Source organism: Taurulus bubalis (genome assembly GCF_910589615.1).
Source record: "Taurulus bubalis genome assembly, chromosome: 6".
In the NCBI taxonomy this organism is placed as follows: Eukaryota; Metazoa; Chordata; class Actinopteri; order Perciformes; family Cottidae; genus Taurulus; species Taurulus bubalis.
The window spans coordinates 11,186,006-11,204,158 of NC_136594.1; the positions used below are offsets into that span (position 1 = coordinate 11,186,006).

Below are 18,153 nucleotides of genomic sequence, written 5' to 3' on the forward strand. Positions count from 1 at the left end.
AGCACAATGAAGAAATTGAGGGATGAATTTAAATACAGAAAAACAGCAGGAATGCCAGGAAGATTCTGTTCTCCATTTGGATGAGACACTCACATAGGTACAGGCCACCTTCTATTTAGCTGCAGCTCCAGAGGGGCTTCAGTATAAATGCCTTTTGATAAATCTTAACACAATTGCAATATAGAATGGGCAGAAATAGAAATAGAATCAAAGATGTGTTTAAGCAGTAAACATTGAATAACCTAACAATGTAAGAGTGCAGATCAACGCTTTTGAACCTGCAATGATTAAATTCTTATTTTTAATTTTTTGCATTTTGTAACACTTTGTCATATCAACTTTATCTTCCAGAATTGATATGACAATCTAAAACAGACGTGAAGCAACATTAGGGTTCATTTGAAGTGGTGTTACTTCAATGCATCCTCAATGCACCTTGCAACAATATTTAAAGCTTTGCTGAAAACAACCGTCTGCTGCGGAAGAAAACAACACTATGAGAGCGCCGAGAATCTAGATCAGATTCTAGATTTTGGCCAGGTGAGGAGTACACGTACTAGGAATTATGTTTTTGTTTCCCTCTTACAGCTAACAAGGACAACAAAACTGAACAAGAGGAAACATGTATGTAGTATGAAGAGATTATGATGTGTGTGTGTGTGTGTGTGTGTGTGTGTGTGTGTGTGTGTGTGTGTGTGTGTGTGTGTGTGTGTGTGTGTGTGTGTGTGTGTGTGTGTGTATACAAACATGGACACACGCACACACTCTAAGCATAAAATGTCTATTAGTCAGACCGTTTCTGTAAAACTGGTGAAAATTGCAAATATTCTGGGAAAAAAAACTATTTAATGACTAATACATGATGCTTAGTTTAGATGGAGTTTACTTTGAAGATGTGGACCTGATATTCAAAACAATGACCTGAAGACGCTATCAAGCTGCAGAGTTGAGTGATTAATATATGTGGACACTTTCACATTCAAGTAGTCATTATTAATACAACATAATTGTTTTGCCCATAACCCCTTATCTAACAAAAGCCTAATATTAACAAGGTTTTTCCATAAATCCATATTTTTTTTAACTATCACTGTAAACTTTGATTTGTTTGATTTGACATGTTTTTTGCTTCAAAGGAAAGTATGTGTGTGAGGCCCCACAAAGGAGCCGCAGTGTTAAAGGCTACAAATGTATCAGGCACATCCCCGCAGTTGGGAATATGGGCTGAGTGCAGAGTTACAAGGGATTGAGGTCAGTTACACAAGTTGAAACAAAACAAACCTGAAGTGCAAAAGGTGTATACAGCATTCCTTGTTTAAAAAAAACCTTTTCATTAATTTAAAAGTCTGTGTGTGTGATTGACTGCATTTCTACTCAAACAAGACTTTGTTTTGATGAAAGGTCACCACACAACTTAAGGTCAAACCCATCAGCTACATAGGACTGAGTGGGTGGCAGCAAAAGAGCTAACTACATGCCAGTCCACCTCTCCCTTTGTTTTCATTTTTGATGTGGTTTCAGGGAAAAGAATAATACCAAGAGAGCTCTTAAAGGTTCACGCCCTGGGTTGCCTTTATTGAATATAATAGACTCAATTTCAGATGGAAATCATGAAGTATGTATTAAACAGAGTAGATGTATAAAAAAAACACACGATGTAAAAAGAAAAAAAGAGTGGAAAGACACTGTAGAGATTACTGAACAGTTCCATATCATTATGTCTTAAACTATTCTTGAATTTCAAAGCGTTCACTATTAAAACAAAGTGAATCTTCCTGCAATATAAGTCACTTAAAATTATATGAAAGAGACCGATGGGAAAATAAAATAAATGTTCTTCTCAAATAAAAAGTGCTTCGGAATAGGTGGAAAAGCAGAGGGAAATCAATATCTTAATTAAAGATACAAATGGTTATGGTGCTAAACTGATCAAATCAATCCCCCTAAATAATTCTCTTATATCCTGCAACCTCCTTGCAGGTTTTATGTAGTCCTATCTTTCCGCATTAACACAGTTCAATTAATTAATTAATTAATTAATTCTGGAAATTCAAAGTTATACGCCGCATAACTAAAGGAGGGGACATATGGATGCTGGTCCCCGTGAACTTACTTTATTCACCTCTCAATGCCTTCTGCACTACAAGTTATATTTTTAGCTCCAGACTGGATGTATCCGTTGACCCCGCCCCCTTCCTAACAAGCCGTGGACCCAGTTAATAAGGCCCATGAGGTATTGCTCAAACATCCCTTCTTTGCTAAGAGGGTCACAGAGACAGGACTTGCAGACACGCATCTCCCCCGGGGTCTTCATGAAACTTCATCATCATTCATCTCTCAGGAAGATTCTCTGCACCCACTTTCAACACACTACTTGCCAGACAGAATGCTGATGGTGGTTGAATCTGTGAAACACTAGATTATGTTCAATGAACAGATTTCTGAATGATCAATGTCAGCATTTTTCAAGAGGTTATTCCCACAATTTCCACACAAAGCAAGCAGTCTAGTTGTGGCATGGTAAAGGTGAGCAACAAAACCCTGTTTAGTACCGTTCTGCAGCTGAGATAGCCTGGCTGTCAAATATGAAAGAATTAAATAGACTATGTGACTATTAAGAAAGAACCTGAAGAAGTGTCTTCCTTCACATGGTGTCTGGTTTCACTCGCTCGGGTTAACATTTGACAGCATGCTCCAGAATCTGCTCGCATCCACGGGGAAGCATCGTAGAGGCAATTTCGTGAGTGCTGTAAATGTATAAAGATGCAATGTATATTTATATTTTCTACTGTGAAATGTTATATTTACGTATGTACACTGAATGTTTGTATTGTCTTTGTTTGCAGTTTTCACCAGTATGATTGAAGGAAAAGAGTTACAGTAAATGGGTGAAACTTATTACGACTCCGTCTTCATTGACTGTGGTTTAACTCGGTGTTTAGTCCAGAGTTCCAACACCCTGCACGAGAACACTACACATAGATTAAACAGCTTCACCTCCCATCTGCCCATCAGAACCGTCAGGTGATAACAATACAGTTTCCAGATGTAAATTAGTTTGATGTTTCTAGGCTAAATACATTTAAGTCAGATAATAAAATAATCTATGATAGAAATACTCATATACTCATTAAAGTATTTAGGACTAATCCTCTGGAAAGCGGAAACCATGAATGTTTGGGCAAAACTGTTTTATTCAGTTTACGACAACTATAATATTTACAATTATAATATGACAGGAACTCCCGCCAATGTCAAACCAATTTGATTAGCTGATGGCCTCTTGATTTGTTTTTTGTTACCTCAATGGTGGAACATGATTATCGAATCACCATCGGATTAGTTTCTAGGGTGTGGCTTATATAACATATCAGTGCCTATGTCTTACTATAATTGTTGAGCTTGAAGAAAGCTCGGGGGTCAAAATGTTATCTTGATTAAAACATTAAAAAAAAAATACATATGGTGGCAGAGTGTGTTTCCATCTTTCAAGTCTACTTGTGATCTTCACCTCACTACAGCCCTTGATTTATGTAATTTTTTTAATATTTTGAACAAAATAGTGTGCCAATCCATCAGGAGAAAAGAAAAAAACAACGTTCTGAACAACTCTACCGGTGACTATTTAGAGAGCATGCCTGCGGGCAGCTCATTGGCTCTCTTTGAGCCACCAGGCGCTCGCGGGCACCATGTTGGCTACCCCTGATCTAGTACTTGTCAAGGAATTCAAGCAACGCTTGAAGGTAATCCTGCTGGTGGCACTACAGGAAGGACCATCAGTGGCTTGTGAGGGACGGTGTGTGTGAACCTTCACTGTGATCCTCTGCCGGTCGCCCTGTCACCCCTCAAGTATGAAATAAATTCAATGCAGCTGTAATGTCTATCTGTCACAGTTATCAATGTCCCAGTATTAGTCGGCAAGGTAGGGAAGGTATTTATCAATGGAAGCGATCAGGCCATTTGATTGAATGATGGTCTTCTTATCCCTGAGGTGGTTTGAAAAAAAATAAACTAGAATATGGCCTGAGCATATTTCTAATAAATTGCACTGTAGGTACATTGAACACCTCTTGTAAAAGAAGCCGCTGTTTTCCCATTTCTAATTGTTCCGTTTGTTACATCTAAATATTCGACCTAGAGAATTAAATCTTACATTTAAATGTGCATTTCAATCTTTTAAGAAGGCCTTTAGCCAATGAATAGAAAACAATATAGGAATTTGGCCATTTCTGCCTGTTTTTACTAATTTACGAATTACAGTCTTAGGGTATCGAATGAATCTAAAGAATCTAAATTAAATTTAAGAGCTGGATATACAGAAATAGTTTTTGTAAAATGTGGCCACATTATTAAACTACTTAACATTACGTTACATTTAGCTGACGCTTTCATCCAAAGTGACAATAAGTGCATTCAACCACGAATACAAACTCAGAACAAGAAAGTACAATTTCTTCCAGAAAGCCAAACTACAAAGTGCGATACGTAAGTGCCTTTTCAGTGCTACTAAAGTGCTACCTTCTTTATTCAAGGTATAGTCGCAAAAAATGTGTTTTTAGTTATGCGGGGGAAGATGTAGAGACTTTCTGCTGTCCTGCTGTTCTTTTGTTATGTCAAAAATTAAACTGCTTTAAATTGCTGTGTAGTTATCTTGATGGCAAGTGAAGTTGCTTGGTCTAGAAACATTTTCCTGCAGTTGTAACTGGTTGAACCGCACATTCACTATTGTTTGGCTTGTGACCCCTTGTATTATTATTGACATAATCATTTGACACTTCATTGTCATTTTTTACAGAAAAGGCTTCTGTAGTTTTAACCGACCACGAACTCGCAAGACAAAAACAATCACAGACAATGTAATTCACAAACAGCTCAGAAAGAGAGACCTATCTGCACAGTGATTTTTTTTTCCTGCCTATTTTTCCTCATGCATCCCAACTGGGTCTACAGTTTGCCAGCCACTTCAAAAAACAGACGCAGCAATCACAAGTGTGACAGAAACTACCTGCAACTGTCATCTAGCCCAGCCCAAATGATCCACCAGCAAGACAAGTTGTTGACAGGTGGACATTAGCTCAACTCCCCTCCTCTGTCATTACTCGCATCACACTGTCAGGCCACCTCTGCATGTGGTCTGACTGATCGAATCCCAATGAGAGCAAAATCCGATCTGGGAGCAGACAGACTTGACAGTCGATGTGCACTGGCATGATCGGATGACAAAAGTTGCATTGACGAGACCAGTGTAACCACAGCCAAAGGCTCTTTTCAAACGGAAACATGGCATCAAGCAATATAATCCTGTTTGTATTAAACACAATTACAGTGGAACATACTGGCAAAGAAGATTAGTCAAATCTTGTTTTCTTACAACAAGCAAAACCAATAAATCCACCAACGTGTAAAGTTTATTTTTGTTTCCAATCCAACTTTCAATGCAAATTTCGACAATTTCCAGGATAGTTTTCTTCTTTTCTTTGAAGATACTCATTTCTGAACACAATCCTGAAACAAGGGAAACTGCAATAGGAACACATGGTATTATTATTATTGTTGTCAAATATAAAGACAAAAACAATCACAAACCATGTAATTCACTTTTTTTTTCCTCATGCATCCCAACTAGGTTGAATGTACAGCCACTTTACAGATGCAGCAATCACAAATGTAACAAAAAATAGCTGCAACTGTCATGTAGCCCAGCCTAAATGATCCACTTGCAAGACAAGTTGTTGGACATTAGCTCAACTCTCCTTCTCTGTCATTACTACCATCACACTGTGCAAGACTGAGGAGGAGCTACAATGTTTCAGCAATTAGTCAGATGTTATCTTTTTTTTTTTTCTTTGCATCAAGACAAGTACTTATGAAAATGCTACTAATCATGCAAAATTTAGCACTGAGGGGGTGATAATTGAGACAATATCCAGTTTTTTTCAATGTGACTTTTGGAAATTGATGCGCTAGATCTGAACTCAGCTGTGTCTGCATACGTGTGTGTCTACACTTGAAACAGCAATACAATCCTACGGCTAAAGACATTTAATTCCGTTGTTTTTTGCTGCTTACTCTTCCATCCTGTAATATTAAGAGCAAAATCAGGAAATATGAAGTTTCCTTTCCACAACTCAAACTGCTTGTCTTAGCTGTGCTTCAGCCCTGGTTCTCTTCATTGCTTATCTTTGCTCTCACTCAGGAGGAGAACCTCTGTGTGGGGGAAAGATAATGTGACACCTATGTCAGATTAATTGTCTGGATTTGGCCCACATGCTTTCCACCCCTCACTGGGATCTGAACTCAATGCGATCCAGGCCACCTTGATGTGTGAAATAGCTGATCGGATCCCAATTTGAGCAAGATCCCATCTCGGAGCCGACATTCTTGACAGTTAATAATGCGTCCTGGCATGGTCGGGTGACACAATGTGCATTGAAAAGACAAGTGTAAACAGGATCAAAGACTCTTTTAAAACTGTAACTTGGCATCATGGAATATAATCCTTACAAACAATTACAGTGAAACATACTGCCAAAGAAGATGCAATGATTGGCCAACAGTTATTGAATAGTAGGTCAAACCAATAAATACCGAAAACAAAAACCAGCGGGTCAAGATTCTTTTACTTGTTTCTAATCCAAACCTCCGTTTTCTTGTTTCAATTGAAGATACTCATTGCTGAACAAAATCCTGATAAAGAGACACTGGACTGGGAGAGTTATGATCTCATCTCAACTGATCCCGGTTTTAAGGGGTGAACAGCAGAAAATTGAAAAACTAATATGTTTTTTGCAGTGTACACTGAAGTACATACTATGTTTTGTTGTTTGCAATGCAAATGAACACAATATAATTACAATGTTCTGTGGATATATCTATATTTGTCTGCAGCGGAAAGAGATTTATGTATTTCCATCGTACATATGAGCAAACCACAATCCTAGCTTTCCTTTGCAGTTTTCCCATCTCATGTTTCCTTGGCCTCCTCTGCTAATATTTGTTAAATTGGTTGTAATCTGGGTCTAAGGTGTTTTCTCCTGACGGATTTTTGAGTTTAATCTCCTTCCACAGGTCAAAAGCAGAATAATCTAATGTTGTTGGTGTTTATGAACGAGCATCATCCCATCAGGAATAATTACTAGCACAAAGCCAGGTATGACAGAACCAGTAAGAGTCTTGATATAAAAAAAGATGAGTTTTCCTGAGCTCTCCCTATTCCCCCTGATGCTGCAGAAGTGCCCAGAGTTTTATCAAGCAGGTCCATCACACAGATTAGAATGTAAACACATTGCTGTGGTACAGAGGGCCTCTGTTTGGTCTCTGCAGGATCCGACAGCCAACATCTTTCAGAGGATATGCTGGTTTAAAGAGCAAACATAAGGAGGGCAGGTCCAAGATTCTACTTTAGATTATGTTGTTGAATTTAAGGCTTCAATATTTTGGGATGATCATTTGGATTACATGTTCTTTTTTTTTTATTATTAAAGATTCCTGACTAGTTTTTGGTATACTGGTCAAAATATAGGGGAATTGTTTTCTGGAAATTACATTTGAAAGAGTGGGGGTGGAATTATATTTGAGGACAAATGTAGTACGTGTTCACAACAGTACATGGTTTCTTTGAACAGAGGAAGTACCAGCTCTTGTGTTAGACGGAGCATGTTACTTGAAAAGTGTGCAGTAATACAATGTGAGAGACTAGAATGTTTCCACATCTCTGTCTAAACTGTGAACACCAGAGTTACGCACATCCAAAAGTGCCCAGCAACCTATAGGAGTTATCTGGTGGCTCATGTTACGCATTTTGCTGTCGAGGAGGAAATTAATTCCTGAATGAAAAGCGACTCCAGACGTGCTTACCACAGAAATGTCCCAGACAGACTCATCTGTCAACCACCAAGCAGTACGGTGTCGTCGGGTGTCATGTTAGAAGATGGCGAGCCTGAAAGGACTGTCTTAAAACAACTCACGCTGCAGAGAAATTCTTTACATTGATGTGTGAGAAGCACAAATTAGGATTGAATATTGCCATTTTTCTTTATTCAAAAATAAATATGGTATGTTCATCTAATTCCGTGTTTCTTCTTTTCAAATGCAACAGGTGTTGCAAAATGGTAATATTATATAATAATCATCATCTCAATTCAGGCTGATATGGAATACTGCTTTGAATTTTCCATAATATATATACAAATAGAAAACTGGGGCAGCTGTTTGTGTAGAATATGAATACATTTTATAACATATTATTGAGTGTCGAAATCTATTTAGTAGCTAATATTTTACAATGCATATATACTCTATGTAGTTAGTAGCATGAATAAGAGGTTTATCCTTTGATGTGGTAAGAAAAAGTCAACTAATGATTTTTTTAAGGAGCTCATTTTCTATTTAATTTCTACACCTTTAATTTAATGCACAGCTAATGTAATAAAAACAAATTAGCTAAAGCGTAGGTCAATAAATCAAAAAGAAACTTTGAGAAGGGTCACCAGTGGGAAAGTAGACTTGTGTACTTTTTGCATTGGAGTAAGCAAGACAAAACCTTTGCATTCAGTTTCATACATGTTAACGTGTATGTCGTAATAAATGGAATGACGCAACAATTTTGGGTTGTACACAATCAGGCCGTATTCAAGCAATCCTGATACATTTGCTCATAAAAGCACAGGGGCACGCTATGTGTACGAGTGTTCAGTGAGGTAAAGTAGAAACAGGGAGGTCATTATATGCAGCTCATCTAATCATCTCATGTTTAAATGCCTGGATCCTGATCAAGTAATCATGAATGTACCAGTGTGTCAGTTCACATTGGATACGTTAGGCTGTCTTAGTCCTTCCGAGGAGCAAAAACAATCTTTTGTCATCTTGGCAGCTGTTCAGAACAATGCAGTGTCTCATAAAAACAAGTGCAAGGGTGGTGTGGGAGCTCTTAGCAGGACTGAAGAGATTAAAAAAGCAAAGTGGCTTTAAAATATAACCTGTTGGGACCCGACAGTGTTTTTGTTACTGCTGAATTGAAGCATACTTTGACAACAGTATGTGAATTTGCCACGTGCCAAATTAAAGGCCGGCTAATGCAACCGCAACTCCTGGTAAACTGCCTGGTGTGAGAGAGCATGCTTTATTTCCTTTATGTGGCTGGAAGAGTGGAAAATGCTAGTCCCCTAAGTGCTGTTAACTGCACACACAGGCTCTGCAGGAGTAAACTGAGCAAACAAAATAAAGAGCGAAGGAGTGCCCCTTACCACTGGATAAACAAACTGCCTGGAGCACAGTAACACAGGTATAATGGATTACTAAGATCTTGACAAATGCAGATAAAGGCTTAAAAAAATTCCACATATTATGTCTTATAAAAACAGGTAAAAAAAAAAATTAAAAAAAACGTACATCATACAATCGGGACTTTCCCTATGAAAAATAAATCTTTACACTTTTTTAAATTAATAAATTCTACAATATGACCCTGATAATCAGTTAACTATTCAAGGTTCTTTTAAGTAGAACATTTTTGAAACGTAATCTTTGAATACCTTCAAAACAAAACAGAATAGACCAGAGAGCTGTAAATAAATGTTTATGGTTTTCCATCAACTCTTTGGAGATTGTTGGCGTGTGCACTTGCTACTCGATGTGAAAGTACAGAAAGAAAAATTGTTTTCAATCAAATGAAATTATGATCTCTTCAGTGATGGATTTGCGTTGCATGACATTAATTTATGTAGAGGGACACAACGTGATCCATTACAGTTCCGTAGAGTTTAAGGTACCTTCAACATATTTTCTATGTGACAAGGCTCTGGCATGCACTTCTGCTTTCAGGAATGGCTACAATATCTAGTTGGCAGTGTTTTAGTTCTACCTTGGCATTGACTACTGCAGGCATCTTGCAATGTTGTTGCCATAATTTCAAATGATAAATGGCTTGTTGGCAACTTAAAAGTGTGTGCACGGGTGTAGAAAAGTTCTGTTCTTCATTGTGGAAAACTGCAGACCGAAGCGTGACGATATTAACTTTGGGTCATCTCTTCAGAATGTTGACCGTAATTAAAAACCGGAGAGAAATCTAAATTCATAGTCCTATTCTGGCAGAGTAACTATTCTGAGGAACGTTCCTGAAAGCTGCAATACCACACAAGATAACTGCAATTGTGCTGCAAAGTATTTAGAATGTTGTGAGGTTACACAGCCAAACACAGAGCAGCTAAACATAATAAATAAATAAAAAAACAGTCACAATTCTCAAAGCTCCAATTGTTGACAAGCTCAGAAGAAACAAAAGAGTCTGCTTTCACAGCAGCAGTCGCTGAAATGTTTCAATGTGTTTGCGTAAGACTGTGATGACAAGAAAAACGAAAGCTAATGAAGACAAACACAAGAGGAAAAAACCTCTCACTCCACATCCTTCAGCGGCTTTGGAATGTCTGTCAAAACATGACCAGACGAAGCTGGAGGCGAGAGGTCTGCATAATTATGGACCTCTCAGGTCCCTCGTACAGGTTAGAGCACATCCCTAATTTGTCTGCATGGTTTTGTTGCAAAAACAAGCAACAACCAAACTGAGCATCTGTTTTGCTCTTCCAAATACATCCCAGGACTGCCTTTACACATGCACAGAGCATCACATCAACACGTTTCACACAAACCATCACGATGAAAATCTGAATCAATGCTGGTATGGTTCAAAATATTTGTGAACCAATTTATTCGTCAAAAGACATTCTATAAATGTCAATTTTGATGATCAATTCAGCTGGTCACAATGTCTCAAATTCAAAGATTCAAATTTGTTTCTGTATTTCGTGCCAGTGTTGAGTTGATCCATTGAGACTTTTTGATTGATTGTCAATCAAAGAAATCTGTTAAAAAGAACATCTTTCAGCTTTGGATAGGCACACATTGATGAGTAAATCAAAAAGAAAATGCTGGCATAACCCTTTATTTCCCGATCCCATAGTTTCCTATAATTTCCTTTAAAGGAACTGATAGTATCAGATAACATTGTTTATTCCAGGAATCTTAACCATTTTAATGAGCACAGAAGATAGTGTTTGGTTAGCAGGACACTTACTTTATTAATTCAATTTAGTTTTTAGTTTCCTGTTCTTTTCCTGTTCAAAGATGTTGTCTATTTTCCCCATAATTAGTATGAAACAATGTAGTTCTGTTCAGGGAATAAAAACTAATGTCAAGAGATTATTAAAAGACACTCTTTGGACAGACCCGTAAAATGAAGTGTTCCCCCTCAGCCAATATGGTTTGAGTTGTAACGTGCCAAAGAGTCTAAATGGAGACCCTCTGCCTTTTCACATTGTCTAATTTCACTGGACTTGTCAAAACAACCAACAACAAGCACAACGGGGAACCTCTCCAACCCTCTCGGTTATCATGGCAACAAAACAGGTTTTCTCATCAAAGAGTATTTGTTGGCAATTATAGTGGCATATCTGAAATCTAAATATTTTCAATGGAAAACTATGAATTTAAAATATTTTTCTAAAAGGTGGCTTAAGAAACCTCAATAACACATGCTTTGCCATTTCAATTCATCTTAAAATGTATCAAGATGTTTTGGCTGTCGCACAATGAGATGTTCATATTGGCCCCTGCTTTGCAGATACAGTAGAGCCATTTCTTTCTTTTTGGCTACCATTCACAGTGTTGGCTAAATGTTGACTTGCAGTCCGTCTCCTGAATAATGTTCACTGCACTATTTGTAGTGGACGTGGCAAAGCAACATCTACACTTCTCTGCTTCAAACTCGGGGAGTTTGGAATCGCCCCGTTCTGGCGTAGGCTTCGAGGTGAGCAAAGAAAAAGTGTCTAAAAAAAAAAGGATATTCCTTCCTTTTCGTTAATAGTGAAGTTGTACTTTCCTCATGTTACCCTGAAACCTGTAAAGAACCACTGGAAAAGCTTCCCAACTGACCAACTGGGAAAAAGATCAATCTCATCCTGAGGTAAGGACCCTGGACAGATGCGTCATCAAATATTTGTCCATCTGGCAAACGTCAACACTAGATTGCGTGATCTGTTATCAAGAGTACTGCAAGTACTACCCAGTTTTAGCACTCATTGATTGCACCTTAAAGTACCAGATATCCTCCAAAACTGACAAGCACATTAATATGATTGTATTACATTGGGTGTCTGCATTCATGGACATGTTCACATGCTTACTGGCGCTTTCAGTCTAGGCATAGCCCAAAATATTGGGCTGCAATGAAATGGAGCATGAGAAAATACATTTTGGTGTAGGTGAGACACAACATGTCAACTGGATGCAATATTGTGTGTGTCCATCAGCAAGAGAACAAATGTTAGAGTTAAAACGTTTAGTGATTTCTTATTTAAAAATATTGTTTTATTGTATTTAAATAATAATTAGAAAAAAAACTAGATATGAATGGAAAGCAATGTAAAAAAAGACTTCCCCTGAACGTCTAATGGGAATTTTGTCATTCATATTTGTTATTTTAAAGATGTATTTGTTCATAGCTTGTACATTGTTGGGGAGTGAATGTCTTGCTGGGTTTGGAAAAAGATCTTTGGAGTAAGTACAGCACGCAAACTTCTAGGTATGAACAGTTGAGGATGGCCATCAAATGATCAAGTCACATCTACTTTAAAACACCAAAAAGAGGCCCTTTGCACCACTGACTTGACTTATATGCAAAAATTATTAATTACTTATGCATTGTCATTTGCTGAGATGGGGATTCTGCAAGTGCAAGATTTTTATGCACAACAGAATAGGCATCATCAAATTAATTCTTTTGAACTGACGCACAATTTTAATTAATAAGAAGGAGCAAAAAGTTCCATTATGGTCTACCGTCTTATTCAGCACTAAGTTCAATGTATAAAAAATACTTTAAACAGTATGAATGAAATACACATTCTAAAAATAAAGTCTACAAAATACTTTATTTCAGCTGTTCTTTCCTGAAAACCTTCCCCCACTATTGCTCTTGCAAACCGAGTAGTCCGTTTCTTATTCAGTGCACTCTTCCCCTGCATCCTTTGCTCTCTGTACTCTGCCGGAACTGTCAAAGTCAGGGAGTAAGTGGCACAACGCTGGCATCTGTGGAGGGCCGTGTCGACGTTTCTTGGCCTGCCACCTTTGTAAAATCTTCCAGCCAGTATGGCTTTTAGCCCGAGCCTCGTAGTGCTAACTCAAGGATAAATAAAGACTGGCTGGACTCCAGGCAGCTGGAGTCCCTGCTCCTTCTGGGTCCCTCTATTAATAGAAATAAAGGGATTCTCACTTCTGCTCTATGCGTAAGTTTGTATTGTCACTGCAGAGGAAGGCTCCTGGTGTTTGAAAGGAACTCTTCCACCTCTCTCTCTCTCTCTCTCTCTCTCTCATTCAAGAAAGTAGGACGAGATTCATGGGATTACAGATTGGCCGCCAACACATGTGCTCTTTGCATAATTAGAGCAGGATTCAGATAAAAACGTTATCCTGTCTGACTAAGCCACCTTCATACCAAAAAGAAAATAAATAAACACGTTATGGAAGCTATTGTCCACATTTCACAAGCCACAATTGACTCTTCGTTCACCCTCGACCCCCGCTTCTACTCAGTCAAGCTGTCAGAGCTTTGTTACAATGGAGCCCACAGTGTGATTACTTATGATAGAAGCTAAAGGCTACAGATCACAGTGTAAAAGTGAACCATCACGAAACCAAAGACAATGAAATTAAGGAACAACAATGTTCCTGTGCAGCTGGGTAGGTCTTCTTTGTTCATTGTTACAATCATTATAAAGAATACCTTAAAAAGTGCTAACAGTAGTTCAATATGTGCTCTCGTACTCTGCTAATGTTAGCGCTAGAGGAGTATCACTGTAACACAAAGTTTGGCCATCAATAGCTTGAAATCTGGTTGGAAGTCGGTTAATTAGTTGCTATGCTGCGTTCGAGGACGGGACATAGCGTAGGGTCCATTGGTTATCTAAAAGCCATTATAGCTCCCAGAATGTAGAACTAAAAGCCTCCCGCACACCGTCTGCTTCACCTGCATTCAGAGATATTTAGTGACAACGTTTCTGTGCCCTGTAGAAGGTTTATGTGCTCAAAATATCTCTTCATTCAGGTAGAGAAGACAGTGTGTGGGAGTTTTTTTGCTCTGTATTGTCGACCATAGGTTTTTTCCCAAAGCACCTGTTGACCTTGTTAATCTTTTTAGTTACCAGAATGTAAAACATGTAGAGCTATGGAGGCCCCTGCTACGTAGGTGATTTATATTTATTGTGAAACGCTCTGCAGATGCAGAAACAGACCAAACACACACACATAATGACAACTCCCCCCTATAGCAGTAAACCAACACCATGCAGGTGTGCAAAACATGAAGGAAAACATCTTCAACGACAAAACGCTGAACACAGAAAACTGAGACACACACGCCAAAATCCATACACAACCTTCCTTTGAGCCAAATTAGATGCGGGCACAGGGGGAGGTCCCTACCGCAGCAGGAGCACATCTCACAGTAGAAACTGATACCAAATATGACACGTAATCTATTACAGTGTTCACCAGAAACAGAACATAATTATAAGCCTTGAGCCTTTCTTTTTGCCTATGCTGAGAAAAAGAGGAATTTCAATAGGATATTATTCCTTAGGGATGGGGAGAAGAACAAATGCAAAAGCGGTAGATGTAGTGTGGGGGAATGGCAAAGTGCTTTAATTGTGTTGTCAGGAGTCTGTGAAAATGAATACAAAATATGTCTGCGTCAAAGCAGTGTTTATGGACTGAGGTTGAGGGGGAGAAAGTAAAAAGGGGCGAGAGGTTAAAGATGTAATGAGAATGCAGGGCAGGTCGGCAAAGAAGAAGAAAGAGAGACAAAATAAAGATAAGTAAACTCGTGCAGAGAAATGGTGAAAAGAAAAACAAGAAGATAACCATACAGGAGCTGTAAAAGAAAATATAAAACAAACGGAACTGATGTGTATTAACGATGTCTCTAAATACCACTTCACATTTATGTAATGCAACTGAGCTGCAGTCTTTGAGTAAAAATATGAGCATCTGTAGTTTGTTACCAATTTAAAAAATATTAGGAAGTCAGCCTGACCAAGTTTACTTGTTTTATTAATGTGAAACTTTTGTCTCAATATTTAGTTTTATTTATCAGTTAAGCTTCGTATACAAGCGTCATCTCATAGATGTCTATACAATCAGAGCCACCCCCTTATGTAAAGCACTTGTGTTAATATACTTTGATACTGTGTTAATGTACCTTGATACTTTCCAACAGAGGTGATACTATGCGTCTTCTGAAGAAAGAGAAAACTGCATTCATCATCCTGTCCGAGTAAAACCAAAAAGCACATCTCTATGAAGGCAAAAGTCAAAAAGCATCAACAACTAGAAGACTACAAAAAAGGAATTGCATACAATCTTCCCTCAAATGTCATCTCTACATCAGAAATACATAATATTTCAATAGACAAAGCGTGTTAGACTGTGCTCCAAAGGAAAAGCAGAAAAGAGAAGATTTACTTCTACATTCTGCTCAGGGCTGAAAACACTAATCAGTAATTAATTATGAGTCTAGTGAAACGGCATAAGAAACACTATGTAATCCAAAACCCCGCTGAAAGCAGGCTTGGGTTAGGCACATTTTCTCCCTGCTCCTTACCCCACTCTGCAATGCCTCACCAGAGATTATTGAACAAAACAAAACTAAGGAGACAAATGAATATTCATGATATGACATTTGCAGGGAGCTCATCATGGAGGCAGCCAGTGGCTCTGCATTTAAATAGGCACAACTCAAACATCGCTGCAAATAGTGAAACTCTGCACTACACCTCCAGGGAGTCTAGATGTGTTTGAACTTGAATTGTAGAAATAAAGTGCCAATTATCCCTCTAATTGGGAGTAACAAAGCTGGCTGTCTGTTGTGCTTGGTCCCATGTTTACTGCGTATCTTTAAATCTCCAATTTAAAGGCTCTAATGAGTTCAATTAATTGAGAATGAGAGGAGTTATTTGGGCGCCAGAGCCTGTTGTTTAGAGCTGTAAGCCCAAGGGACTGAGGTGATAACCAAATGCCAGCACGACGTATAAACTGATATCCCCACTAATGTTCAATAACAACATTTTCATCAAATCACATCTATGTGTTTGTGTTATTAACATATGCTCGCCAAAAGAGATCTATGATCTCTGGTTTGAATAATAGGCAATTTACCTTGCACAATTACACATACACTGACAGCCGTACGTGCAAAACACACACCTCTCCTTGAACACAAGCAGCTTTGAGCCCTGATAGCTGAGTCGCTCGAGGCGGGCTGTCGGACGATCGGCCCACCACAGCCAGAAATATCTCCACAATTATTGCAGGAATTGTTGTAAAATATTGCACAAACATTGATTGCCCTCAGAAGATGAAGCCTACTGATCTTGGAGTTCCCCTGACAAGCAGGTCAAAGTCTTTACTTATCCAGTGAAATATCTCAACATCTACTGGACACAACATTTGGCACAAACATTCATGGTTACCAGACATTAAAACATAGACAACTATGTGAAAAGATTGCCAAGAAATTTGGTGCCAACATTCTACCACTTCAGTACAAATTTTATTAAATTTGTAGTACATTGAATTTTCACCTCGCATCACCATGAGGGGAATTTGTCGATACCGATACTTTTGTTTTGTCCTGTCTCAACGACACGTGTGAAAGGAGTTCAAGGCTCGTCTGGCACATTTGCTCTTCAAGAACTTTTGCAATTCCTACTAATTCCTTTGCAATGCTAAGATTCCCAGATCAAACATTCTACGAGACACACTCAGGTGGAATATTTTAGTCATTACAATCATTCGTAGTGGGAGAGTTGAATTTTTTTTAAGTTGACAAGGCTCTGGCTTACGTCAACAAAAACTAGTATAAATAGAAGCTGTGTTCATAGAAAGTGGTTGAGGTGAAAATCAACTGACTATCTTCCATCTAGATTACCCTTGACATTTGTCTGACAGAAGCTTAAGGATGGAAAGCGCCTTTTGACAAGAATCTGACAGCAGGCAGACTTTCTTTTTTTTTTTTTTTAATCTTGCCTCGACTTTGCCCGTATCACTTGTTTTGAGTTCATAAACCCCCCAAAAAATGCATTTTTAAAAGAACACATAGGGAGAAAGGGGGAGAGACTCACTCAACATAGTCTCTGGACTAAGCAGTTAAACCGATCTGTGACGAAGCCTGCTGTGCTTCTCAGCAGAGCTCCATTCAGCCTGACAGCTGGACAGGAAAAAACAGTGTTGTAAACAGACCTCAAGTCAGATGAATGAATGAGGAGTTGTGCACAACCTGCATGGATAAGACAGGGAAATGTATTTGGTTCAGACCCAGTTAAATCTCAAATATTTTCAATCAACCACATTTAAATTTTTTCTTGAATTATATGGGAATTATGTGGTCAATGTGTGGTTAACTTTGGATCCAAGAGATGAAATCTAATCTTATCCCTCATTCACTACTGAAAGTTCATCACCAAAGATGAAGGCTGGATTCAGATTGGTGCAAACAGTTGCCCACCAGACACAAAACAACATTAGAATTCATTTGAAGTCGTGTTTTTGGCCACCTGGCAAATTATTCAAATATTTGCTCTCCTTTTAGCTCTGATTTTGTCTCCAGCAACTCCAGAGGGAAATATCTGGCTCTTAAGCTGCTAAATGTTCCACTATGTTCATCAGCTTAAAAGCTCCACAGAGCTGATGGGAACTGCAGATCACATTATCATTTGATCCGGAAAAACACATTTAATACAACATAGCCTAATGATTTTCTCATTGGATCTGATCTCTTATGAAAACAGCCATGCACTACTCAGAATATAACCTATAAAAGAGAAATATTTCTACAAATACCTTGCCATCAATGAAATGTGATGGATGGTGTAACATGATCATCTGAAAGAAACAACTCTCAATGAGTGGGAAGATGACATCTTTGCAATGTTCCTTTATTTAAAGTTAATTATAATGCACTACTAGTAAAGGTCAGCTGAGAGAAACTGTGAAGAAAATTAAGAAAATTAAACGGGATATTCATAAATCTGTACTTCATCTAGCTAATTATCTTTCCCTAAATTTCAGTGAGATTATGTGCTGGAGGGGAAATCACATCCATTA

The 18,153-nt window shown here is 38.3% G+C and overlaps 1 protein-coding gene across 1 annotated transcript in view; it reads right to left on the bottom strand.

The window, feature by feature from the left end:
• The window catches only part of gstcd (glutathione S-transferase, C-terminal domain containing), a gene marked incomplete at both ends in the record, with an annotated part of 47,144 nt that overhangs the window by 14,726 nt on the left and 14,265 nt on the right, over positions 1-18,153 (bottom strand). The window lies entirely within an intron of this gene.